The following is a 27,870-nucleotide window of genomic DNA, read 5'->3' on the forward strand; positions in this document are numbered from 1 at the left end:
GACAAGTCTAGGCATCAAAAGAAAAACGGTTAGCTGTCCTTTCCCCACCAAAAAAAAATCTGTTTTTAAAAAATCTGAAAAATGTACATTGGATAAGCTCATAAGTTGGGGAGAGGGAGAGATTGAGAAAGAGAGAAGGTTGCCCTCTCCTCAGTGACATTAGAAATAGATGCTCTGTCAAATGTGCTCAGTTCTTTATGCACAGATTTCATGTATGTGTAATAAGAATAAGCAAGTTAAGGTCTCAGCACTGGCTGGTGTGAGATGATCATTTGCTATGCTGCTGCTGATCTAAAATCCCGGGCCATTTGCTTGTCTACTTCCAAACTGTGAGCCTGTGAACCACAATAGTTTGAATCCTATTGGCCCTAGTCCAAGACTCAAACCACTATATCACACTGGCTCACTGTTGCCATAGACATGCATAACCTACATAAACAGTTGATACTTTCATGCAATATGCAATTTCTGTATGCTTGTTCAACATCCACAGAAGTACTTAACTCTGACAAATCTGAATTAGCCAGCATAAGGATTCTACCCATAGATTCAAGTCTCAGAGCAGGTTCACATGTATTTCCACAGATTAAATTGGATACTGCAAAAATAAGGAATGTATGCTTTCCAGATACTGTTGGACAGAAATTCCCAACAGCCATAGCCAATATAGGCAATGGTGAGCGACAATAGGAACTGGTGTACTCTGGTGAGCAACACATTACCTATCACTGACATAGAGAGGAGGCTAGGAAGTTACTTTTTTGGACTACAAGTCTTCCATGCCCATGTTGGCTGGCAGGATTCTGGGAGCTGTACTCCATAACAGCAACTTTCTCAAATTCTAATCAAAGTTTGTAGTACAAAGCTAGATGAGCAAAGAGAATGGCCTGGTATTCGGTGGCTTCCTGTTCTTTCATATGCAAACCTCAAAACATGAATGGGAATGCAAGAAAGTGTGTTCAGTTAAAGAGACAATTTCCAGAACCCCACATTTCTTGTGTTTTGAGTTTTGACTATTTTTGTTTTTCTGTATTTGTTTGTTTGATCCTTACAGTTTTCCCAAATCACTGCAGGTTCCAGCTTCTCCCAAAGTCATGCACTGCTTGGCGTCATATAAAGAGCTGCTAAGAATAAAATTAACAGTAGGAGAAAGACATCAGTTCGATGTCTAAATTTAGAGGACTTGATGAATAAATCTATTAACTCAGTTGCAGGGAAACAATAGACAGAGGGTGGAAATATCTTTGTTTAAATGGTGAGAAACAACTAAAGAATAAGACCATGGCTTCCATATAGTAACAAGCAGCGACTGATTTAAAACTAGAAACCCTCTAACATTTCACAAATGAAAAATAGGACATGTGGAGCCATACAACATCAGAGTGTGGTCAATATGCCAAAAGTTATTAATGGGGAAGAACACATAAGCCGTTCTCAGCCCCAGAAAACCCTGTGATAGATTTGCCTAGGGTTGCCATAAGTCAGAAACAACTTGAAGGCACACAACAACAACAACAACAACAACAACAACAACAACAACAACAAACAGCAACAACAACAGTTTTATATTAGTATTGCCCAGCAATTACTGATGTCACATAAGCCATTATTTTTACAACATGATAAAGGGACAAATGTATGCTATGTCTGTAGTGCTTTATGAAAATGAGGAGGAAAGGTGAACATCAGCAGAAATGAAGCTGGCACTTCTTTCTTTAAAGGAAAATATGGGGGGGAAATCAGGAGGAAAATATAAACCTAAGGCCCTGAAATCTTTGTCTTTTAAAAGAAAAAAGAAGAAAAAAGAGAGAAACCTGAGGTGCCTGCTCAGCAGGACATAATAGCTTGTAGCAACACTAGCTTGTCTGAGAGGCTGTAGATTAATGTAACAAGAAATACTATTTTCCCAAAGAACAGTATTAGTTTAGCCCCTTACACACAGACAGACACAGAAAGTGAGGGAGCGTCACCAACAAGCCATTTCATGGCTCATAATACATCTGGATACAATCTTTTTGATTTCTTTTAGTAAATGTAGAATGCCTGTCTAAAGTATAAAAAAATAAAATAGGGTTTCAAACAACTGATATTTTTATTATTATTATTAGTTTTGCTTGTAGGTTGGCAAATAATACATTTCATAAATGATTTCCTTGAAGCCCTGTAAAGAGAACAAGGCCAATGGCCAGTCAGGAGAGAAGCATAAGAAAACATGAAATGTATATCTTAAAAGACTACATCTGTTTAATAGTAATGTAGCTGGTAGAGGGAGAAAATATATATGAGAAAATGTCATTCGGCAATCTCTGGGCCTTGGGTCTTTTCCTATCTGCAGTATGGGTATTGCAGTCTTCCCTGACAGGCCAAGAGACAATGTGGTGTAGTGATCTGGGTGTTGGACATGGCAGTTAAGAACTAGGATTCAGATCCCCAGTCAGCCATACAAACCCCTCGAGTGACACTGGACGAGTCATATTCTCTCAGAGAAAGGCAACCCTCTGAACAAACCTTGCCAAGAAAACCCAGTGATATGGTTGCCCCAGGTCAGAAATGACTTGAGGGCACACAGCAACAAGGCCCAAGTACTTGCTTTTAACTAAACTATCTGTAAAGGGTACATTTCCTATCAGCAGTAACATTCCAATAATATCTGTACACGTGAGAGGAGCCCCACCTAAGAACTGCCACCTGAAACAGTCGCCTCATTATGTCTCATGATTGGACTTGCCGTGATCTGGAAGAAGATTTTTCTGCCATGTAATCAAACACTTCATAGGCCATGAAATTTGCTTTCTTGGTGGACACATCATGGTCATAAATGATTGCCTTTGAGTTGACTTCGACTCATGGCAAACCTGTGAGTGAGATACCTCCAAGACCCTTATGTCCTCAACTGCTCTGCTCAAGTCCTGCAGGTTCAGGGCCATGACCTCCTTAATCAAGTCTATTCATGTGGTGTGTAGTCTTCATCTCTTTCTACTGCCCTCCACCTTTCATAGCATTATTGTCTTTTCTAGTGAGTCCTCTCTTCTCATGATGTGCCCAAAGTGCCTTAGTTTAGTCATCCTGGCCTCCAGGGAGAGTTCTGGCTTGATCTGTTCTATAACCCATTTGTTTGTCCTATTGGCTGTTCATGGTATCCTTGGCACTCTTCTTCAGCATCACATCTCAAATGAGTTGATTTTTTCCCCTATCAGTTTTCTACACAGTTCCCGTTCTGATCAATGTTTGATCCCAGGTATGAGAACTCTTACTATTTCTATTTCCTCATTGTCTATGTTGAATTTGTGTAGTTTCTCTGTGGTCTTTCTTAGTAGTTATTAGTTAGTACAATGCACCCGCATTATACGCGGGCACACTTTATGCAGTCGAGCCGCAGGGAACACACAGGGCGCAAGGGGTGGTGCGTCCCATTCAAATGAATGGGTGCACGCACCCATGGCGCCCTGCGCACCACCACGCTGCCGTGCTACCGCGCCGCCACTGCACACAAGCCCCATTGTTTCAAATGGGGCTCGAGCATAGGTGGAATTCGCCTTACACGGCGGGGTCTGGAATGGATCCCCCACGTAAGGCAAGGGCGGACTGTATTATGGTATTGTCTGCATATTGTTGATATTTCCTTCCTCCTATTTTCACTTCTCCTTGTCTGACACCTTTACCAATTGGGTACCATTCTGTTTCTCCATGTTCTGTTCTGATAGTAGCCTCTTGTCCTGTGTACAGATTCCTCATCCAGACAATCAGATGTATTGGCACTCCTATGTCTTTAAGGATGTTCCATAGCCTTTCATGATCTATGCAGTCAAAGTCTTTGATATTGTCTATAAAACACATGCTGATTTTTATTTTATTTTTTCAGAATTCTTTGGTGCACTCCATTAGCCATCATATGTTTGTTATGTGGCCCTTAGTTCCTCTTAACTTTAGCGTTCAGTTTTATGTCTATCCTAACTTTAGTATTCAGGTTTAAGTCCTTGCACTTTAAGATCTTGTCTAATTCTTTCATAACTGCCCTTCCCAGTCTGAGTCTTCTCCTGATTTCTTGACTGCAATCACCATTTTGCTCAATGAGTGATCCAATACATGGGATTCTTTCATGATTTCAATTTCTTAGTGGACATAGAATAACTTAAATAAAGGCCCAAACACCTCTTCTTCAGTTCTTGCTTTGCCTCTAGATGCTGCTTCTGACACATATTATATCATATCACTCCAATTTTTAGGCAAATTCCTTCAGATGCAACATATTCTGAAGCTGAATTTAGACAAATGCAGCAATTCATTCATTCATTACTAGTTGCTACTGCTAGACAGCCAGTTAATCATCTAATTTGTGGCTATAGTTTAAACACCATTCAGTGCTATAATACAACGACAGTTGTGAATAACTGTCTCCCTCCACCCTCTTTTTTTTAAAAAAAAATAATGTGTCTTCATTGCATATCCTGCGTTGGAGGCAGAAACCAAATATATCTTGCAAAAGTACTACATTAACCACACTGTCCACCCAACCATACAAAACTATGCCAGGAACAACTGCTAAGTATGAAACACTGAGGGGAAAATAATAATTATACATTTAAAAGGAAAATCCTGAAAAAGTTTGCCATGTCTCCTAGGTTCTTGCAAAACTGCTATTATCTTGTCCAACCTCCCAAAGCTTTTCATGCAATTATCAATTATGCTGTGTGGATTTTCCTTTTTTAAAAAAAAATCCAACCTACAGAATGTGAAACACAGAGGCCACATTTCAAAGAAGAATGCTCAATATTGAATAATATGTCTGTTGGTAGTCATTCATTCCTTTATTACTTAAACAAAACTGGGCATTAAGGAAAATATGGTAGAAACATCTGCAGAGATGGAAGGAGGAGGTGTGTAGTGTGCTTCCTTTTATAATTAGATTATCTAGTGGTCTCTCGATAAAAGAATACTTCTCAAAAGATGGAATGGGTGTTTTCTTAATGTGCTACACACCAGCTGTTGCTTTGTGACCACTCTTTCTCTTAGAAAACTGGATGATTTTTCTATCTTTTCTGACACCTTCTGCTTAAAACCCCAAAGAGAGATGGATTGTGAGACTCTACTTTCTTAGTCTTCTTTCATACTGAAAATCAAGATCAGGTAAGCTCCATGGGACACCTGGGCTATGCTTTGACAGCCAAACTCCACATCTGATGATCATGATGATGATGATGATGATGATGATGATGATGATGATGATGATTGTTTATTTATATAACGCCATAGGCTTTACATAGCTCTTTACAAAGGAGGAAAAACAATCCAAAATGAAAACAAATGCCTGCCAACAGCACACAATCTAAAACATCCCCTAAATGGATGACACCCCGCCTGCACTGGACACTGGTAGCCAAATATGTAAGTTTCCTCTGCCTTATCACAGGCCTTTTCACGCTACATAGTCATATGATTCCACCTACTGCCATGGCTATGTCCTATTGAATCCCAGGGTTTGTTGTTTAGTGAGGCATTAGAGCTCTCTGGCCGAGAATTGAAAATACCTCATGCTAAATTGCAAATTACAGGATGGAATGACAGGACCATAGAATCTCTGCACTGGAAGGCACCATAAGGGCTATCTAGTCTAACCCCTTGCTACACAGGAATACACAACTAATGCACTCCTGAAACACAACTGAGGCACTCCCATGGCAGTTAAAGTGGAATACAGTGCAATAATTGTATAGTGTGGAAGAGTCCAAGGTTGCTAGCTGTTCCTTGCAATCTGAATCTGCCGTCATGGTTATCAACGGACCTGCATTGTACAATGCAGATTTGGAATGTGGTCTGTCCACAAAGCAAACACTCTGAAGGCAGACAGAGGATCCTTTCTAACTACATAACTGTAGCCTTCTAATTTCCTTTTAACTGACATGACTGCATCCTATAAAATCTTGGGCTTTGTAGTTTAGGGAGGCACTAGAACTCTCTGACTAAAAATTCTAAGTACCTTTCTAAACTTATAATTTCATGATTCAGTAAGATGGAACCATGGCAATTAAAGTGGAATCAGAATGTATAACTGAGCAGTGTGAAAGGACCCCAGGTAAGTGAGAGGACATTATAATATGCATGGAAGGAAAAAACTTTAAAATCTCTTACAAGGATGTAGTGTTTTCCAATGTAAGTTTTGCAAACTAGATCAAACTGTTAAGTGGATAAACCTGAGCACTACTACTGAATAGCAATACTAAGGCTGCATCTGAACTGCAGAAATAATGCAGTTTGACACTACTTTAACTGCCATGGCTCCATGCTATGGAATACTGGGATTAGTAGTTTGCATGGAAACCAGAAGTCTCTGAGACAGGATAAATATCTCACCAGACTACAAATCCCAGGATTCCACAGCTGAGCCATGGCAGTTAAAGCAGTGTTAAACTGCATCAATTCTTCACTATGTTACAACTAACTGCTACTACAGAAGCTCTCTATTCTTTTCTGTACCTTTCTTTCTGTAAATGTCATATCATTAATGTACTAAACAAAACAAGTAAACAAAAACTACTCCTACGTGCTGAGTTAGACCCAGATCTTGAAAAGTTAGCAAGTTACATGCTGTTTGAGAGATTCTCTCAGCTGTAGTCCAAAAAAGTAACCTTTCCTAACCTTTATCAGACCATTGATCCATTGGCAATTGTTTTCTTTTCCCAGATGTCTTCAAGTCACCTGTTGACTTATGGGGACCCCAAGAATTTCATAGGATTTTCTTAGAGGCAAGGGATACCCAGAGATGCATTTGCCAGCTTCTTCCTCTGAAATATATTCTATAGCACTTGCTATTCATTGGCAGTCTCCCATCCAGTGGTGCTGAGTGTCAATTTGTAGGTCTTGATATTTCACAATCTTTTCCTCTCTGTATCTTCAGTTCAGCTGTCCCACTGGATTGCCACATTTTTAACCTAAACTTCCTTTTTTTCAAGGACAGTTATGTCTGGACTGTCATGTTCTAATTGTTGTCAGTTTGAATCTTAAACTCCCATAAGATTTTTATAATCATCATTTTCAACAACTTTTTCAGCTATATGTTCCCCCCAGTACTCTGCAGATGGTAAAGCCTTATTATTTTTTTACATAGATTCCAATGTATCATTGTAGCCATTTTATCATGGCATTTTGTATTCAGACTGTGTTATCACTATGATTATCATTATTATCATCAATATCCCACTTCCCGTATCACAGGTTTTAGGGGCAGCACACAAGTAAAATCAGTTTTAAATGAGTTAGAACAAACAGTAAGAAATGACTGAAGAATCTACAGCATATTAAATAAGTTAACAATTAAAGTAGTTTAACAGTCATCTAGCTGTACAGATCTGAGCAAAATTGTTGGACCCCAAAACTGATAAAATGCCACCGTTTAAATTAGTGCTGGAATGAAGAACCAATTGGACCTCTGAGGAAAGAGTGCTTCATGATTGGTGCATTAAAACAAATCCTTCTCTCATGTCCTCATGGAATGTATTGCTCTCAGGAACCAAAGGAGAGCTCTTTCCAGAAAATTTCAGTCTTCTGGCAGATGTCTTTCAGGAATGACTGAACTTTTAAGGTGTTACTACTTTTAAGGCTTTCATGGCTGGCATCCATAGTTTTTTGTGGGTTTTCCGGGCTATGTGCCCATTTTCTAGAAGAGTTTATTCCTGGTGTTTCACCAGCATCTGTGGCTAGCATCTTCAAAACGTCTCCTTGATTTTTTCCCAGATTCATAGAAGGGATCTTTTTATCACATGGTGTCTAAATTCACTATGGACATTATCAGACAAGGGAAATTGGAAGTATAATCCAATGGCAATCCGAATGCAATCATGGGGTTTAACATTATTGTGTGATAGATTACCACACGCAATTTTGGGCAATGGGCAGTCAGTCCGAATGCAATCATGGGGTTTCATGTTACTGAGAGGTGATCACACACAATTTCAGGGAATGGCAAGCTATTTTTAAGCAATGGGAAGTCAGTTAGAACTCAATTCAAATTCACGTAAATTTGCTGAACTAGCGAATTCACGTGAATGCGTTCTGGCCCCACTTTCTTTTCATTCGAAATTAAGAGAAATTCCTCCCGTGTGATAAACCTCTATGAACCATTGCTTTGCCATGCCAAAGATATGCTTGCCATCCGAATCAAACCTCTAAATTTAGTAGTCTCATATTCTCAAGCGTTATCCAATCTACTAACCAATTTAACATGTTCACTTAGTAATACAGACTCAGATCAGGCATGCCACCTCCTCCTTGCTCTTTTTGTCATATTCCAATTTATTCAGATATAAGTTTAGGCAAAACATCCACTTTCTTAATTTTTGGTAATATTGAACCAGAAATTAAAAACATGTCTATTCTAGAAGTAGATTTATGGGATTCTGAAAAGAACGTATGACCTTGCTCCGATGGGGAGAGTTTTCTCTATGCGTCATACGGACCAATTTCTTTTTGTAAGTCAAAAGGTTATGGTAAATAATGGCTGTATGATGTATGGGGGAGGCAATAAGGCACAGGTAGGGCTAAGAAAACACACACGTCAAAGAAGATGAAAAGACAAACTAAAGAAAATGGTAACTACATTTGCAGTGATTACAGCCTTTAACTTTATTAACGTTATTATTATTATTATTATTATTATTATTATTATTATTATTATTATAGCACTGTAGATTTGCACAGCGCTGTACATAAAAACAATAAATATAAAAGAGTAAACCTGCCTATGGCGTACAATCTAAGAAATAATAGGATAATACATATAAAATACATAGCAATACAGGAAATGGTTCAATAAAACAGGCAACAAAAAAGAACATCAAATAGCAAGTGACAATCACACAATGCCTGGGAACGCTTCTCTGAACAGGATGGTCTTCAACTCCGTTTTGAAGCTGGTTAAAGAAGTGATGGCTCTTGCTCGTGGGGGAAGAAGGTTCCAGGAGTGAGGGGCAGCAAGTGAAAAGGAGTGAATCCAAGATGGGGCAGAGAAAATCCTGGGCTGGGACAGCTGACTTTGACTACCAGAACAGAGGGCCCTAGTGGGAAGGTGAGGAGAAAGAAGGTCTGATAAGTAAGGAGGGGCCAGCCCATGGAGGGCTTTAAACGTCGACAGCAGAAACTTATACTGAATACGGAAAGGGAGAGGGAGCCAGTGAAGGGATGCCAACAAAGGAGAGATATGGTCAGAGCGGTGGGTGGATCTGATAATGCGTGCAGCTGGACAGAAATTAAAGGACGGAGGTGAGAAAGAGGAAGCCTGGCCAGGAGGATATTACAGTAATCAAGTCGTGAGACCACAAGGGCATGGACCAGGATCTTGGCAGTAGAGGCGGAGAGATATGGTCGGATTTTGGCAATGTTGTATAAAAAGAATCTAGAAGCCTTGGCTGTGGTCTGGATCTGAGGGATACATGACAGAGAAGAATCAAAGATAAAACCAAGACTGCGGGCTTGCTGGACTGGTTGAATAGAAATGTTATTCACAGAGACAGAAAAGGAGTGTTGAAGAGTGGACTTCGGAGGAAAGACAAGAAGCTCCGTCTTGGACATATTGAGCTTCAAACACTGATGATGCATCCACTGCGAGACAGCTGTGAGGCAAGACGAAACTTGCTGTTCAAGCCTTGGAGAAAGGTCGAGGGTGGAAAGATAAAACTGGGTGTCATCGGCGTACAGATGGTAGGAAAAACCTAAAGAGCTAATGAGTTTACCTAAGGACAGTGTGTAGAGAAAACAGAAGGGGACCCAGAACAGAGCCCTGGGGAACTCCAACAGATAAGGGAACAGAGGATGAAGTCTGACTACCTGTGACCACTGCAAAAGATCTGTCTGACAAATAAGATCTAAACCAGTCGAGAACAGTTATTACACTGCATTAATAATGAGTGGTTTCTGGTGGGTTTTTTTTATATGGGATGTATGTTTTGACTTTTTTATGTTTTTGAATCAATTTTATACTATTTGAACTAGAGGATTTTAATTGTTTTTGAATTTGTATTGTGACATTTTAACAACGTTTTTTATCTTGTGATCCACCTTGGGTCCCTTTTTGGGAGAAAAGCAGCATAGAAGTGAAGTGAAATAAATAAATAAATAGATAGATAGATAGATAACTTTGCCCGGTTTTAACCCAGAAAAGCTGATGAACATAAACAAATGTATTATTCAAATCCTTCCAAGCCTGATTTCCTTTTGGTGCTCCTTTGAGGAGAAACACCAAAGAGCTGTCACAGGACTTTATCACACGTGAGGAATTTCTCTAAATTTCGAATGGAAAGAAAGTTGGGCCAGAACGCATTCACATGAATTCACTAGTTCACTGAATTTTCAGGAATGCGAATTGTGTTCGAACTGGCTTCCCATTGACTGAAAATAGCATGCCATTGCCTGAATTTGCATGTGGTAGTCTATCACGCAATAACGTTAAACCCCATGTTTGCATTCAAATGGCCATTGGATTATACTTCCAATTTCCCTTGTCTGATAAAGTCCAGAGTCACCATTTTTGCACCCAGGCATTCAAAAAAGTCATATTGCATTTTGTAGAGAAGCTGGATATAAATAAGATTATTATTATTATTATTATTATTATTATTATTATTATTATTATTATTATTATTAGAAGTGGGGTCTTGGTAGAGAGAGTAGAAGGGGTTCTTTCAGGTGCTCCTGGGTCAGTTTAAACTCTCATCTTTTGCCACTCAGAGAAGAGGATGGTTCCTTTTTTTGATACAGTATTTACATTGATCCTGGATAAGTCAATCAAGTTTTTTGGGGTCAATTTTTTTAATTATTATTTCTAGACTTATATATGAGTATATAGACTTTTTTTAAAGCCACAGTAATGAATAAAACTCTCAGGTTTGCTTAAGATCTGCCTCCAATTGAATAAAAAGTGTTCAGTTGCTTTTTTTAAGGATAGAGTAAGAGATTTATAAAGAGAGGAAGTCAGTTTACCACCTATAACAGGGATCTAAATTAGGAAGCTGTTAGGAAAATGAATAATGAATTTATAGTTGTACCCTCCAAATAAATTGAACTACAACATACAGCTAGGAAAGGCAACTGATAGTAGAAAGAGAGGGAGAACATAAGCCAGATGGTTGAACTCAATCAGAGAGAATACAGGCCTGAGCCTCCAGGACCTGAACAGAGTGGTGGAGGACAGAGAGACTTTGAGATGTTTCATCCACAGGATCACCTGGAGCTGAGGTTGACTTGAGGGCAGCTAACAACAACAACAAAAGCACATAGCATTCACTGGGATGGTGGCAACTGTATGCCAGGACATCAAGAAACTACCAGATTGAGGAAGGCCGTATAGATGCTATGGTTAAACTGTTTTTTTTTAATGACTTGGCCAAAGTTCCTTTTAAATAAATGCTATTTAAACCTCAGGCGGTTACAGACCGCTGCTTTGCGGCAGTCTGCCCGCCCCGCTTGCTCCGTGCGGGAGCCGCAGCAAGCCACACCGCGCGGCTTCCGCACGGACCGAAAAAAGAGCTCCAAATGGAGCTTCTTTAAGCGACCGCCTCTATGAGTCGCGAGGTGCCAGGGGCGGACTCGCGACGTCATAGACGCCGCGACACGTGCGGACGCACAGCGGCCGATACGTAAATATGGCGGCCGCCGTGTGGAACGGCCGCCGCATATATTGTACGGACAGATACGACTAGGGTTAGGGGGTGGCGGAAGCACCGCCCTTCCTAACCCTAGTACGTATTCATTACGTTATAAATGGCGGTCTGTAACCCGCCTCAGTTTGCTTAGCAGATATCAAACAGATCTTCATTGTACAAAATGGAATGTTTTGCTGGGGAATAATTCTTGGAGAAAACCAATCCACATGGCTAATTTTAAAAGATTATGATAGTGACGGTCCAACACACCTGGTGGGCCAAGTTTCCATTCCCCTGATTTTTTAGACTACTGCCAACAAGTTGAGACCATAAAGATTGGACACCCAAACCACATTTTTCCAAAAGCACTTGGATGAAGAAAATAAATTCCCAAATCAGGGGGTTTAAAAGTTGTATTGAAGATTTCCAGTAGCTCTCAGACAGAGTCCTATGTAGGGCACACTCTAGATTGAGGAAAAAATCAGCCTCACCTTGCATTTTTCGGTCTGTAGGGGTCGTGTCCACACACAAAGCTCTTTGAAGTGGCACTGGCCAACAGGCAACACATTTCCCCCTGGAAAACTCATTTCTTTTCCCCTTCCCAGCATGCATCAAAATATCAGCCAATAGACATTACATTTTGCTTGTCGATCTATTGGATCTATTCTGATTGGAAGTTCCCCTCCAATTCCCTTTCCCCCTTTGCTGCCCCAGTGAATGAGGATATAATTTCAAATATACACACACATAAATCCAAGGGGGCCTTTAAGCAGAGCTGGATGGCCATCTGTCGGGATGCTTTGATTGTTATTTCTGCATGGCAGAGGGTGACTGGATGGCTCTTGTGGTCCTTCCAACTCTATGGCGGGTTATAAACTGCATGAAAGTACGGAGTCAGTCCGTACTAGGTTTAGGAAGGTGCGGTGCTTCCGCACCCCCTAACCCTAGTACAGGACTGAGTCCGTACAAAATGGCGGCTCCCCTTCCACATGGAGGCGCCATGACGATGTCACGACCACGCGTGCCTCTCTTACAGGGCGTCGCGGACGTGACGTCATCGGTCGTCCGCGCCAGGGCGTTAGTGCGCCTTTGCGCAGACAGGAAGGAGCTCCGTTTCAGAGCTCCTTCCTGGTTTGCAGGCTGCTTTGCGTTGCTAGCGCAGCCTTCAGACGGCTGCGCCCAGCAATGCAAGGGAAGAAGGGGCCAAGCGGCCCCTTTCTGCTCTCCCTGCCGCCTGGGGTGTCCTTGGGGCTTCCCGCCCAAGGACACCCCTTTCCAGGCTGTGGGAAGGGGCCTTTTGCCGCTTCCCCGCAGCCAGAAAGCGGCGGATCAGGGCCTCATCGGCTGCTGTTCCAGCAGCTGAGGCCCTGACACCGGGGGGCAGGCGTACAGCCCGCCAATGATTCTATGATAAAACACACACATATATGATGGAGAAAACAAAATTACATTTTTATCATCTTTTATGTATGAAGATGTCCAGCCTTGAGATCAGCAGTGAGGGGTTGATTGGGGCACCCCTTTCTTCCTCCCTTCCCCTACCCAAGTGTCATGTTCATGATTCCTTTGAATAATTTGACAGGTACCCACACCTTCAACCATGGCACTACCTTCAACTGACCTGATTTGGCCAGGACACAGCCCTGATTATTCCTCTGTTTTACCTCTTTAAAATGTCTCCTCCTCCCATCTTCCTTTTTGTTCTCACCCTGACTTCAATTGCCTCTCATGCAGAGAAACTGCAATGTATGTATGAGGGGATGGGGATCTCTGCACAAGCAAATGAATGAATGATTGGGAGAGAGATTGACAGGAGGGGGGGACTAGCAAAAGCAAAAGTAAACTTGAATGGGGAAGGGGAGAAAGAAGCAAGGGGTGTTCCCCTCTAACTCCTCACCCACTGATCTCATGGCTCCACATCAATGCAGTGGGAAAATACATAGTGAAAACACTCTAGGCTTGCCAGACCAGTCCTGCCAACAGGAACTCTTCTGCCCCTGGCCACACCCCACCTAGTATGGGCGTAGCCATACACTAGGAATATCTGGAGTTCGCCGCTCAAATCTGGTGTAAAATCTCCACTTCTTTTCTCCAGGTTAACACCCCTGGATTCTGGAAGTCCCAGATTTGCTCCCCAAACATCCAATATTTGTTCTGACAGCCTGCTGTGAAAAGGAGTTTAGACGCTTTATTTGAGCCGTGTAGACACGCCTTTGTTCATTAGAAATAACTTGACACACCAATGCAGGATAATTTCCTTTATTTGGCCTAAGTAAAACATGCAAACTAGATTAATTGCCAAGTAGGATTTTAGGTTCCAGCTGGTTTTATGTAAAAGCACACAGAGAAGAGTTGGCCAGGCATTGAAGGCCATAGTCTTAGGATGCCCACGATCTTTGGGCCTGACGTGAGTCTCAGGCCTGGACCACCTTCTCCAGTTTCTTTGTAAGGGAAAGGACTCTCTGTGTGAGAGCAGTGCTTTGAAAACCTTCAAGAAGGTAGGTCCACATGTCAAGCACCTTTACTGTCAGGAAGTTCCTCCTAATGCTGAGGACAGAATATCTTCCCTGTAGTTTGAATGCATTGTCTGAAGTTAACAGAGTCTGGAGGTAACAAACACCTTGACGGCAACACAAGCACCCCAATAGTAGTGTTCTGGCCATTGTACTGTCTATTCTCCTTACTGGGTCTGAACACATGGTCACCTTCACCAACACCTACAACTTCTCGAACGCTTTCATCACGGCTGTTTACGCACACTTCTAATATACACCGGATCGAGCTCGACTCTAGTTGACGAATGTTGCTTTGTCCTTGAGCAACAGGGCTCACCACGCATTGAGGCCACTGCTCTATGAGTAACGCAGCTGCGCTGGGCAGGACACATTTCTAGGATGCAAGGACCATCGCCTCCCCAAATAATACTCTACGGTGTAACTCATCTACAGGTCCGCGTAAGAGGAGTGTGCCCCCAAAGAAGAGGATAACGGACTCCTGAAACAACACCACCTCCCGGCTGGCCAAAATCGCATCACCAACCAATGGTCCACACCTGGGCCCACATTGGAGGCATGGAGATGCACTATCTACAATGCTGCAGCCTTTTTTGAAACTCATGCACGAACGAATCTCGAAAGAACGCCTCAAGCCACAGAAAGAACCACAACAAACTTGGAAACATCCACCCAAGGGACATTCTGCATCTGTGCTTTTACACAACCGGACTTGTTTTTCTACTCAGATCGGCCTTTTAGTTATCAACGCGCTTGTAGAAGCATTGGGATGAGTCCCTTCCTGAATCTTCGTTTGCAAAGAAAAGCCACAGAGAGAGAGCAATCTTCTTCGTCTGGAGCTGCAGAGAAAGCAAACAGTGCTCCATCCTCAATAGACATTCTTTCAAATGTTTAAACAGGGTATCATATCACCTCTTCTCTCTTCCCAGTGAATCAAACACCCCCAACTCTCTGTAAGTTGCTCTTTATAGGGCATGGTTGCCAGAAGTTCACCATTTTGGTCGCCTCCTCTGGACACACTCTAGCTTTCCACATCCATCTGAATTGTGTGCCCAGACACTAGACAGAGTCTTCCAGGTGAATACATGCGGTGGTGACAGACCACCCCCTTTAGGGTTGGCCTACACCCGCCCCTTTCCCCAACGGATTGGCGCTCAGCTGCCCAGTGGCAGCCCTGCAGGCCCCCAATCACCACTTTTCCAGGCTGCGGGGAACAGCGGCAAAAGGCTGCTTCCCCGCAGCCTCGGAAAGGAGTATCCTTGGGGCTTCACTGCCCCAAGGACCACCCCGACGCTGATGGACAGCGACAGCGAGAAGAGATCGCTTGGCCCCTTTCTCCTTTGTGTCGTCGTGCAGCCATGTAAAGACCGCGCCAGCAACACCAACAAGGAAGGAGCTCCGTTTCCAGCTCCTTCTGGGCACTGTGAAATAAGGTGCCCCAGGCGCCCTTCAGCAGCGCCAAGCCCTCAGGTCTGCGCCGCCCCTTTGGGGTCTTGGACCGTCTCCAACGCCAGTATTAACCAGGGGTTTAACCCTGCTTAGTTTCTAGATCAGATGGAATCTGGTGCCTTTGGGTATCTTTGGCCTATCCCTCCACATTTCACCAGACACATTGTCACGAACATCAGAGTATGGTTCAAAGTAGCAAGCTATTAATGGGGAAGTAACCCATATGCAACCTCAGGATCATGTCACAATTACAATGCGCCGACAGGACATTTTGCGCTAAACAGCATAGCTGTAAACTGCAACACCTTTTCCCCGTATTTACATTTACATGAAAACGCTGAGGAGGATAATCCGGAGACATGGGGCGGGGGTTATCGTACGCTGATGACACCCGATATTTTTCTATGTCTCCGATGATTGCATGACTGAGGATGGCGTCTCTCCTCTCGGTCTTCTGGGTCGTCTGGGTAGTCAGTAATGGGCTGGATGGAAACCGACTCAAGTTGATCCAGAGAAAATGGACGGTACTATGATAGGTTCTCTTGGTCCGGAATGGGAGTGGTTCCACCTGTCCTGGAACGGGGTCACGCTCTCCGTGAAGACTCTGTGCGCAGTCTGGGGTGCTTCTTGACTCGTCGCTTCACCTGACTGCTCAGGTGAACATGCCGACGGTCAGAGCAACCTGTTAATCAGCTTCGGCTTATCCGCCAGCTGCCGCCTACCTGGCCGAGGGACCTAGAAACTGTGTACACGCTCTGGTAACTCGAGACTGACTCTTGCCTGTATTCTACATGGGGCAACCCTTATACCAAAACCCGGAAGCTTCAGATGTGCAAATATATGGGCAGCCCAGGTGCGTCACTAGTGTTCCAGGACCAACCATCTAACACCGGTGCTGAACAGATCTCCCTGGCGCCTATTCGCTTCCGGGCCCAATATCTAAGGCGTTGGTGTTATTCTAAACCCTAATGGCTTGGGTCCAGGTTACCTAAGGACCGCTCTCCGTCTATTCCGTCTGCACCCTCAGAACATCCGGGCAGCTATTACTGAAGGTGCCGGGGGCTAGGTTTACTTCCGTTCACAAGGCGGACATTCTCCATCGCCGCCCCGGCCACTTGGAATCGCTGCCCGCCGAGCCGCCGCTCGATTACCTCCCTGCGCACATTTAAAAAGGATTTGAAAACCTTTTTCCCGTAGCATTCCCCGCATAAAAACCCTGTGGGCCTCCCCCTCTTCCGTGGCCATGGGGATGGGCTATTGGGGTTTTGCTGGTTTTGCTTTTATTGTATACTGTTACTGTGGTTTTAACGGTACTGTTGTGCATGTATGTATGTACACCGCCTGACTCGAGGAGGTGCGGTATTCTACAAACAAAACTTTATTATTCTTATTATTTATTTCCTCTAGACCCTGGAAGCCCAGAAATGCCAGTAGCCCATGTTAACTGGCACCTGAAACAGAAAAATCCCCTAAGCACTCTCTACCCACTCCAGAAGCACACTCCTATACAGATCAAATCCCTAACCATTTGCTTCCCTGTGCAATGTACATCTGTACAACCCATTTAAAAATGGGCAGGCACTCACTTCACTCTGCCTAATGGTAAGCTTGTTCTGAACAGCTATATCTTTTACACCATTGACACGGCCATGCTCGGGGAATAATTTTGAGTGAAAAACTTCAGTGGGGAAATGATTAAAACCCCTTCTTTCACTGCTTTCACTACTCCCACCAAAACCTCCACGTTTCACGATTGACAGAATGTGTGTGGCCCAACACCAGGGACTGTGATCAATGGCAATGTTTTCCGAATGAGGAGACACAGAAGGTAAGAGAGGCTGAAGCAGTTGTCTTTTGCTAAGCCAACCAGGAAGGATGAGATCCGTTCTGCCCTCTTCCCACCATTTGCTGAGTTGAGTGCAAGCTGATTGTTGGTTTGCACTCTTTGCCAGCAATTGAAGTAACCTGGAACAAAGGGGAGGAATGGACTAAATAGAGAAAAAAAACTGGGACATTTTAAATCAGGTGAAAAGTGGAATGACCGAGAATAATCAGGGCTGTCTTTGCCAAATAGGACAGTTGAAGGTATAGGCCCTGTGTGGTACCAGGTTCACAACTACCAAGAAATCCAAAAGGATCCAGCCATTGTGCCAATGCAGGCAGAGGAGACAAAAGATACACAGGAAAAGACAAACATTCTCTCTAGCCGTGACATCCATGTAACCAATCTTCTCTCTCCGCAATGTACATGTAACGCTACATACTTGCTCATCATCTCACTGGAGTTTTGGCACATGTGTGTTGGCTGGCCGGAAAAGCGAAGGAACTGGAAACTATCCAATAAAAACCTAATACACTCGTTTCCCCCGGGTTAACGCCCAATTAATTCCATCCGGCGCCATTTTTCGTTACCGGAAGTTTTCGTAGCGCAATCCCCTAGGCGCTAATGGGGAAAGCGCGGCTCGCGCGGCTCCTTTAAAAAGCGCCGCGTTTTTCGTAACCGGGATAACTTGTAACCCGGAAAATATTAATTATTTTTTTTTGTAACCGGATTCTTATCGCGGCCTTGTATCCCGGTTACCGTGTATTGTCAAAGGAGACTAGCTTTCCCCAACCAGTGGCATCTGGCTGTTTACGTACTACAACTCCATTATGCCAGACATGAGCTATGATAGTGTGGCGGTAATGGGTGTAACTGTAATCGAAAATCTCTGGAGAACATCAGGTAGGGAAACCTGACAGAAGTGTGAGGAGGAGGGAGGAGGGAGGGAGGGAGAGGGAGGGCAGATGGGACACACAAACATACATGACACACTATATATTTAACTTACTAGACCGTGGCCTGCATCTGCACTGCAGAAGTTATGCAGTTTCAAGTACGCTGGCTCAATCTTGGAATCCTGGGATTTATATTATTAATTATTATTTAGTTATTATATTATCATTATTATTTGTATCCTCTTTTTGCAGGATGGACTCAGAGCGGTACAATTAAACAATTTTTTAAAAATTTTAATTTAAATTATATTATTATTATTATTATTAGTATTATATATATTACAAAGAAAAATTATACAATATAAAACAGTAGTTATAAAAGAATTAAAACACATTTAAAAGATAAAACTATAAATAAGGGGGGGGGACTGAACAATTTTAAATGGTCCAACATCCCAGCGTCCTTATAGCCTCTTAAATGCATGTGTGAACAGGTAGGTCTCACCTGTCAGCAGAAGGCCAGCAAGGAGGGAGCCATTTTGTCTCCTGGGTAGGGGTGCCAGAGTCTGGGGGCAACCACTGGAGAGGCCCTCTCTCGTGCTCCCCACCAACCACGTTGTGATGGTTTTGGGATGTGGAGGAAGGGCTTCCACCCGAGGATTCATAGTCCCCGGGCAGGTATCTACAGGAGAAACGGTCTGCCACATACGTGTGGACCTGGCCATGTAGGGCTTTTTAGGTAATAACCAGCACCTTGAATTTGCCCGGAAACAAACTAGCAGACAAGGAAGTTTTCAACAGGAGTGTTGTATGATCTCGGTAATCTCGCCCCTGTAACAGCCTGGCAGCAGCAGCGCTTGAAACCACGAATTTTCCAAAATCCAATTAAAAGGCACAGCCCCATGTAGAGCCCTACAGTGGCCAAAAGGGATGTAACCAAGGCATGTACCACCGTGGCCAGATCTGGTTCTCTACGGACGGGTGCAGCTGGCACGCAAGTTTTAAATGTGCAAAGCACTCCGGTCACAGCCAGAACCTGCCAGTTCAAAGCTGATTCCAAGAGTACCCCCAACTGCGAACCGGTGTTTCCGGGAGTAGAGTGCTAGGCGGTATTAGCCTCATCTAACACAGGCTGGATCCTCTATCCCTGATCTGCCCTATTCCCCCCCTGGATTTGCACCTCTGTCCATGTCTGATTATGTTTCAACTTGTTTTGCCCTCATCCACTCCATTACTGCAAGATAGACACTGGTTTAGGCACCAGGTCAGCCTCCTTGGATTGGAGGTGGGAAGGCAATAGTAGAGTTGAGGTGACATTATGCACATTAATGACACTGCACCCACAAAACTCCAAACAAACCTCTCCCCGCAGTTTCCATGTATATGTTTAACAGCATAGGGGACAAACCAGAACCCTGAGGGACCCCACAGGTCAATGGCCAGGGGATGGAAGAGGAGTCCCCCAGTATTGCCTTCTTGGATTTGCCCCCTCCAAGGAAGGAACCGAGCCACTGTTGAACATACCTCTAAGTCCCATGCCAGAGACGTGGTCCAGAAGAGAAACCATGGCCCCAATGGTATTGAACAGGCTGAGCAGATCCAGCAGAAACCAACTGGGACACACTCCCGTCTCGTTCCCCGAGCGTAGGTCATCCATCAAGGCACATCAAGGCTGCTCTGTTCCATCAGCCAGCCTGAAACCAGATTGAAATGGATCTAGCATAATCCATTTCATCCAGAAACCCCTGTGAGTTGGGAAGGGACCGCACCACACGTTCCCAAACCTTGCCCAGAAATGGTAGGTTAGACACTGGCCGATAGTTATCATTCATTGTGGGATTTCTAAGGATGACTTTTTAACAGGCCTCCACACACAGCCTCCTTTAGGCAGGTGGATTCTGCCTTGTGTAGGGAGGCACCTGATTATCCTTTATCCACTCAGCCAGTCCCCCGGGCCTGTTTTATAAGCCAGAGGACAAGAGTCCAAGACCACATGTGGTGGCTCTATCTTCCCAACGGATTCTGTCACATCCTCAGAGCTGTACAAGTAGAAAGTAATCCACTAACACTTGACCAACACTGGACCGACCAGGAGGCACAGGTTTACATCTCACTGACACTGTATCAACTGTAGCATCCAAGTCAGAAGCGGATTTGAGTGCACTTATCAGCAAAAATGCCGTGCAAATTCTTCACAGATTTATAGTTTTGTTATGGTACCAGAGCTCTCTGAGGTTTATTCACAACACTACAACTCCCAGAATTCTATAGCACTGAGGCCATCGGCAGTTACGTGTGTGCCAAACTGCATTCTTTCTGCAGTTGCAGATGCAGCCCTTCCATGAATTTGTCTCCACCTACACCAAGGTTTAAAGGACATAGTGGGCCCTCTGTATCCATGACTTGCTATCCACAGATGGTGATATTTTCTTTAAAACACATCACACTCTTACAAAATTCCCACTTCACCAAATGGAAACTATGTAACTGCAAATACATAGGATGTATGTATGATCTTTAATGTTAAATAATTTTAATTTGCTCAGTTATTCATGTCACAGACTCTGCACATTACATTAAGTGATATAACCGAATTATGATTTATGACTAACACTAGTACAAAAAAACTTACAGTCGCCCTCCTTATACGCGGATTTGCCATGTGCGGATTTGAGCATACGCCATGCACACCCGGAAGGGGAAGTTGTTTCCCCTTCCTCCCCCTGCTTTCCCCCTCCTTCCTAACTGTCCCTCCCTCCTCTCCCTCCACCCTCACTACCTACCTAACCTACTTACCTACCTACCTTCCCTCCCACCCTCCTCCCGCCTTACCTGGGTCTGCGCGACCGCCACGTTCCTTGTTCTCTCACCGCCGGCTTTGGGTGGTTTCAAGCGGTACAATCCGCGCGGTACTGCTCCCTGGAGGCCAAGAGGCCTCACGGCTGCACCCGGCCCTTTCACAGTGGCAACGGCAGCAGCGTCCGGGAGGACGCGTGGACCTCATCCTCCTCGCTGCTGCCACCACTGTCTACAGGGCCAGATGCAGCTATGAGGTCTCTTGGCCTCCAGAAGCCAGCCACCGGCCATTTTGCAGCAGGCAGCAGGCCGAGGCCGCGCAGGAAGAAGAGGCTTGGCCTCGTCCTCCTCGCTGCTGCCGCCGCTGCAAAATGGCCTAGTGTAGCCTGGAGGCCTCTTGGCCTCCAAGCTGCACCTTGCCCTTTAACGCAGCGGCAGCAGCGAGGAGACGAAGCCTGGCCCGGTATCCTTGCCACCGCCCACCGCCACAAATGGCTGGGTGCTGCTCCTGGCAGGCCAAGAGTCCCCCTGCTGCATCCGGCCCTTGTACAGTTGCGGCGCGGCCAGCGGCGAGGGGACGAGGTCAACCTTCGTCCTCCTCGCCCTGCTGCTGCCATTGCCACTGGTGAAAAGGCCGGTGCAGCCTGGGGCCTCTTGGGCCTCCAGGAGCAGCACCCAGTTTTCCCGCCGCAGCGGGCGGCAACAGAACATGGCGACAGCGCGGCGACCCAGGTAAGCCAGGAGGGAGGTTGGGAGTGAAGGTAGGTAGGGTAGGTAGGGTGGGGGGAGGGAGGGAGGGAAGTTAGGAAGGAGGGGGGAAAAGAGGAGGGGGACTTTTCTGTCCAACATGGCGGGGCGCCATGCACTCGCACTGCCATTGGACAGAATGGGCTTGAGCATGGGATTTTTGCATAGCGGGGGGGGGGGGGGCGGAATGGATCCCCTGCATATACCCAAGGGCCCCACTGTACTGAGGTTCTGTTGTGGTATGATATGGGATATGTTCCTTGTGGTGGTCAACACATGAATTTGCGCACCTCGTGATGCCAGCCCTAGTGATGCCATTTTAGGTTCTCATAGGCTGAAAACCATTTGAACCCAACATCAACAAACAGCAACACAAACATTCTTTCAGATTTACATTTTAGGGTCCCAACTGAACACAAATCTTAATGACAACTTAAGAGTGTGCAGACACATACACTGCAGAATTTTCACTGATACAGCAGATATTTAATATGTGGAAGAACCCCTAGATTGTTTTCACATTTTTTGCTTTTGCCGGGACATGTAGGTAGTCATATTTCTGGTTGTTTCCTATGTAATGGCTGAAAAGCTGGACAGGGGAACGGCCTGACCGTGGAAAAACGACATCAACTCCTTTGAAAATGGGGCGCTGGAGAAGAGTTTGATGGTTATCATGGATGCTAAAAAGGCAAATGGATGGGTCAAAGAGCACAATCAAGCCAAAAACCATGACTAAACTGAGGTGTGTTACTTTGGTATATCAATTGAGACGTTGTGACTTGCCAGAAAAGATTATAATGCCTGGTAAAAGCGCAACCAAAAAAGGGAAGACCACCATGAAGGCAGATTTATTCCATTCAAGAATGCGACAGGCCTCGACACGTGAAGCACTTGAACAGAAGTGTAGATTGACTGGGGATCTTGGAGGTCTTTTCATTCTTAGGTAATGGGTCTAAACAGCTGATGAACACAAACGCTTGCACCACATTATTTTGTATTATTGATTGGCTCAACAGAGGTGTCACTGTTGTTGTATTTGGCTGTTATCTGATCAAGTTTTAATTGTAATACAAAGTTATATATCTTGTGGCCTGTTGAAACGTGACCATGGAATCCACATTTGTTGCTAACCTAACTGGCTTATGTACAGGGTTCTGTGTGGGACTGCTAACACAATCTCTTAGAAGGATTTTCCTAGACTAAGGAGAGGGGAGGAAGAAGGGGGAGGGGAGAAGAAGGATTAGAGGCTTGGCTGTATATAAGGGGCTGACCCAATGTGCCTAAGTAACCGTCATGCAGTATTGGTTTGACCCGTAGGTGGGAAAACCTAAGGAAAGAGTTGTTCTTGTTGGCTGAGCTCAGAAAAGAGGGAGAGTGGGAGAGGAGAAGCGCTGCAGTTGTCAAGGATAGGATTAGGCCCCTTTTCACTTTGAATAAGGTAGCAGGATTTTTAATTGTGTATTTATGGATGAGACAAAAATCTTATGGATGGATTGTGTTTGTTAGGCATTTTGGCCCCATGTTGTATCGTTTCTTAGTCAGAGCTTTTAAGATTGGGGCATCAAATTGTTCCCATGGACTAGTGACCAGTACTTGAAAAAGGTTCCTGCCATTCATGGTTCTGCAATGGCATTCTCTTGGGATGTTGTGGAACTTTTGGGGACAAGTGCACAGTGTCACAATTTAATACTTATTTTTTCGAATTTTTTTTATGTTGGTCTGAGTCGTGGTGCGTTGTGTGTGCGTGCGTGCGTGGTTGTGTGCGGTCCAGCTTGTACGAATTTGAGATGTGAGGATTTGAGAAGTCACATAGCTGGACAAGCAGTTGCTGAGAGCTACTGGGTAGACAGTCAAAAAGGCCAGACTAATGGGTCCTTGAACTTGCTTTCTAGAAGCCAAGTGTGACCAAAACTGAGCTGTCACACGTTGGCCACATCATGAGAAAACATGACTCAAGGTAAGAAGAGACAATCCTACTTATGAACGTGAGCCCATAAGAGAGAGGATGCCACAAGCAGATGGTGGACCAATCAGAGAGGGTATGAATTTGCAGGACCTAAACAAAGCAGCGGAGGACAAGGGGGCTTGGGGATGTCTCATCCACAAGGTCACCATGACCAGGATTGACTCGAGGGCAGTTAACAACAACTAGGGACTTAAGTTGTTATTGTGTTTGCAATATTCAATTATAGTTGGTCCCATAGGATGCACCTACGCAGAATACACATTCTTATCTTTAAAAGTTCATGAAATGGCAAAGTCACAGGCCAAGGAAAGGTGTAGTGCTATTCACCTGTGACAGCATATATGCTGTCCATTACACACCAGTCACTCTCACACCTGCTCTGTTCCACATCTCATTCAAAGTAACACAATGAATGTTCTAGGTGGGACAGAAATGTGGTTTTGTTTTGGTTATTTTTTACACAAAAAGAATACTGTGGTTAGTGGGCTGGGAAGATAATCCCACACTTTACATGATGAAAAAGTGCTGGAATTGCCAGTAACAATGGAGTTTTCCCCTCCCATTTTGTTCTCTCTCTCTCTCTCTCTCTCTCTCTTTCTCATTTTTTCACACAAAATTTAGGATAATCCACAAAGGCCCTAGGTGACAAATCTGTCCTTAATTGAACCTCAGAGGTTTGTCTATGGCAACTCAGTTCCTGCTTAGCAGCTTCTCCATTTCTGTTTCTTTGCTAAGAGTCAAATAGAACCTCTCCACAGGTCCAGAGATGCCTAAGAATTCTAGTCAATACACAAGTCAACAGTGACACCTGATGGACAATATTTCATTTTATTCAGCTGGTGGGAAAAATAAAGGCACGTCCATGTACTTTTTGTATCCCGTGTCCTAGAAAAACAACCTCAAACAAGAGGAAGGAAAGGATTTGGAAATGTTTTATACTCTTTCTTCGGAAAGCCACATCTCCAATGAATGACAGGTGCACTCAAAAGCAAAGAGTATGTTCTGAAATGCAATGGCATGATGGCTCATCTTCAAAGAGGAAAGAAATTAGAAATATTTTTAGAAATGCCCATCAGTCAATATGCAGGACAGTACTTGATTGTTGTGGAAATGAGGGCATTTAAAGAGGTGGCTGAGGCTGCAGCCCAGTTTACATCTCCTTGGTAGTAAAGTAGATTTGCTACAACTGTAGATAGATGAAGTGGACCTATGTGTTAAACATCTGAGGCTGTAAACCTTTTGAATTCAGCAGATAAATATGAACAGCCCAGCTGTTTAGCATCAGTGGAACAATGGTTTATTGCAATATTGCCTATTGGTGGATGTAACAGGTAACAAATGTCTAAGAGCTAATTGTTGTGTGTCTTCAAGTCAACTATGACTTATAGGAACAGTGGGTTTTTAGCAAGATTTATTCAGAGAATGTTTGCCCTTGCTTTCCTCTAAGGCTGAGACAGTGTGGCTTCTCCAAGGCCATCCAATGAGTTTCTCTGGCTGAGCCAAGAGTCTCCCAAGTCCTAGTACAACGCTCAGACCACACTGCCACTTCTCAATTGCCATTGTTTGTGTGTATGTGTGTCCAAGTTGCCTGTCAAATTATGAAGACCTCATAAGGTTTTCTTAGGCCATTATAGTGCCTTACTGTCATACACTGATATTGTAATCCTCTCCAGCCAATGTCTTATTGGAAATCTAGTTGAGTGTAAGAGCCCATATTTCCATGGCTAGTCCAGGAGAAGGAGTGATAGCGGAATTCCCTGGTTGTGCTACAACAGCTAGATGGCACAAACACACATACTACCAATCAGTAGTTAGGGTAGAGCTGCACCTGGGTACTATTCCAAGGCAAATGTGTTGAGCAAAGTGATGCTGAAAAATTCCTTGCATAATGTCCCCACCCCAAAATACTTATGCTGACTTAACTGGGAGATGTACCACCTGCAAGGTTCTAGCCAAAGATTGCAATTCCCTATACACTTACCTGAGATGAAGCCCGCTGAACACAATGCAACTTACTTCTTAATATAGAGAGGAGGTTATGGTAGCCCCAAGTTCTGGAATTTCCTACTAAAGATGGCTAGGCTGGTCTCTCCCTGGACTCCTTTGATAATCTTTTCACAACTGACTAGCTGCAGAGAATGAGTTTTTTGAGTGCTGTACTTTTCTTGTAGTTGTTGTTGTGTGTCTTCACTTTATTTCCAGCTTATGATGACCCTAAAGCAACACCATCATGGACTTTTCTTGGCAAGATGTGTTCAGAGTGGGTTTGTTTTTGTCTTCTTCCAAGACAGAGAGAGTATGATTTGCCCAAGGTCACCCATTGGGTTCCCATGGCCGAATAGGGATTCAGACCCAGGTTTCTAGAGTCCTAGTCCAACGCTCAAACCATTACACCATGCTAGCTCTTTTCTTAGCAATGCTTTTTTTTTAAGCATTTTTCTCCATAACTGTCAACTTCTGGCCTATGAGGGAGTTGACCAGGCAGGTCCAGCTCCATCAGGGCTAGCCTGAAGAAGAAGAGCCCTCCCTCCGGTCCATCTGCCTTGGTCCAGGCCTCAGAGGGAGAGAAGAATGCTGGACCTGATTCCCTCCCCCCTCACCATTCCCTTCTCCTTTTGTGTCCTGTCTTTTAGATTGTAAGCCTGAGGGCAGGGAACCGTCTATTATCCCCTCTTTTGTAAGCCGCCTGGATTCCCAGTGATTGGGCGGCATATAAATAAATCCTATTATTATTATTAAAAGAAAAAAACTATATTGTGGTTTCATTTGTGCTCCCGAGACTAGGACACAGAACAATGAATTCAAACTACAGGGGAGAAAATCACATGTAAACATTAGGAAGAACATCCAGATGGTAAGAGTTGTTCAATAGTGGAATACACAGCCTCGGAGTGTAGTGAAGTCACCTTCACTGAATGTTTTTAACAGAGGCTGGATGGCCATTTGTCAGGAGTGCTTTAATTGTGTATTCTTGCATGGCAAGGGGTTGGACTGGATTGGCAGCTCCTACCCAGGTGACATGGGACACGAAAAGCCACAAAAGTCTTCCCATTCAAACTGGAGTCTTTCTTATTATTATTTTAAAAAATATCTTTATTAAAATTTTAGAACATTAAAACTTAAACAAATATGATCTTCACTTGGCAATCATCACATGAAAAAAACAAATATTCAGTTTGTTTATGATCCAACATCTACACAGGACTGGCAAGCCCTACACAGGTGACATGGGACAGGAAGAGCTATAGAAAGTAGCTGTACACCAATTTGGAGTTTTTCTTGAGCAATAATACCTTTTTACTCTGATACATTCTTTGCTTCATATGCATACTTACAGCTGATACTTGTCTAATGCTAATCCTTTAAAAACCAATAGAGCCATCTGAGATGGGCAGGAAAACTGGAGGAAAGGATGGAGTATGAGACAACTGTGTGTATTTATAGTTAACCAGGTGTTGTAGAAGTGAGGAAGGCTGAAGTTCATATGTTAATTTGAAAGCATCAATCTGACCTTGCCTACAGGCTTTACACTCCATTTCTGGTTTTAAAGTGGCTATTCTTGTAATTTGTGGTAAGGTTATTTTAAACTCTGTTTCTATTTAAAATCTGTCCCAAGAAAGTTGAACTGAGGGTGATCTTTGTCAACAGTATACATTTGCAGAATCCTTATGTAGCATAACTTATTCTGATCACAGGGAAGATCTCTGTGAGAGTTAAATATTCCCAGTCTTAAAACACTCTCAGTCAATAAAAAATAATGACCACAATGTCTTTATCATCTACTTTAAAGTTATGTGGATTATATGTGGTCATTATTTTTATTTTCTTAATGTTCACCTTGCCTGATCCTGATTCTCTTGCCAATTGGAAACCATTCCATTTCTCTGTATTCTGTCCTGCTGGTAGCTTCTTGTCCTGAGTAAAGTTTACACAGCAGGACAATCAAATGTTGTGGCACACCCATTTCTTTAAAAGTGGTCCATAGTTTTCCATGATCTATACGAAGGCTTTGCTATCATCTATAAAGGACAGGCTGAGTTTCTTCTGC

This window comes from Sceloporus undulatus, chromosome 3 (assembly GCF_019175285.1).
Source record: "Sceloporus undulatus isolate JIND9_A2432 ecotype Alabama chromosome 3, SceUnd_v1.1, whole genome shotgun sequence".
NCBI lineage: Eukaryota > Metazoa > Chordata > Lepidosauria > Squamata > Phrynosomatidae > Sceloporus > Sceloporus undulatus.